General features: G+C 39.4%; 1 protein-coding gene across 1 annotated transcript in view; it reads right to left on the bottom strand.

Moving 5' to 3' along the window:
* Acot9 (acyl-CoA thioesterase 9) overlaps positions 1-1,139 on the bottom strand; it is a 15,884-nt gene that overhangs the window by 12,185 nt on the left and 2,560 nt on the right. The gene's annotated exons all lie outside the window — the stretch shown is intronic.

The raw sequence follows: 1,139 nt of genomic DNA, 5'->3' as shown, positions 1-1,139 counted from the left end.
TTTTGATCCATTCCTCCAGCATCAACAAGGACCCAAAGGAAAACAGACCCCATTAAAAGGGCCCTAGAATTCCAGTAAGTCAACTGTTCTTCTGACCAGAGAGACCACAAGAGATCCACAAGGTAGACTCTAAGCAATGTATATCTTGCCAAGTGAAGAGACACTGGACAGCCACTCTATAACTAAAGCATAGAAGTTTTGATAATATTAAACAGGACTAAACAGAAACAAGAACTTGAGTAATATGTGAGTTAGCAGGGTCTACTCAAATAGATGCCATTAAGCATACTATCTGGGAGGGGACCTGACAAATTCCAGTAATCTCTGGCCAAGTATGCCATTTTTCAAAAATTTTGTTGAATTAATTTACTTTATTTTATATGTATGGTGTTTTGCCTGCTTGAATGTCTGTACAGCAAGTGCATGCGATGCCGCCAGCAGAATCCAGAAGGCATCAGAATGCCTGGAATTGGAGTTGGGAACTGAACCAGAGTTCTACATAAGACCAACCAGTGCCCTTAATCATGGACCTATCCAGCACCAAACTGTGGTGTCATAAAAAGTCCAGGTTCTCTGTCCCACTAGCTCTTCAGCTCTTATTACTGTTACCACTAAATTGTCATCATAAACATCTAATAGCCACTTCTATGTATGACATAGGCTCCAGGCCCTCCAGTCTTGATCCTAAAATTGTCTTACTGATGCTCTCTACTTTTCCTATTTTAATTACTACCACTATACTTCTTCAGAAAGTCTAAAGGACACACCAAAATCATCCAGTGCAAGTATAGAACTCAGTCTCATGAATTTAAAAAGAAAAATTAGCCCTCTACAATTATATTTTACAAAAACAAAAGATGAAATGGTCTGAGATTTTACTAAGACATTTATGTAATTACATCAGAATCCAAAGGGACAAGGAACTTAAAAAAACTTGTGCTAAAGGAAACAAAGAGACCCCTTAAAGGCTACTATACTGAAGGAGAATCCTAAGCCTGAAACAAAACTTAAAGAGGTCACTATATGANATGACAATGTACAGAAAAGCTAGCTGGTGGTTGCCCATGCCTTTAATTACACAGCGTGAGGGGGCAGAGCCATGCCTACCTCTGTGAGTTTGAGGCAAGCCTGGTCTACAA

This window comes from Mus pahari, chromosome X (genome assembly GCF_900095145.1).
Source record: "Mus pahari chromosome X, PAHARI_EIJ_v1.1, whole genome shotgun sequence".
Taxonomy (NCBI): Eukaryota; Metazoa; Chordata; class Mammalia; order Rodentia; family Muridae; genus Mus; species Mus pahari.
Note: the sequence above shows the minus strand (reverse complement) of the source record. Positions and strands in the feature narration are given on the sequence as shown.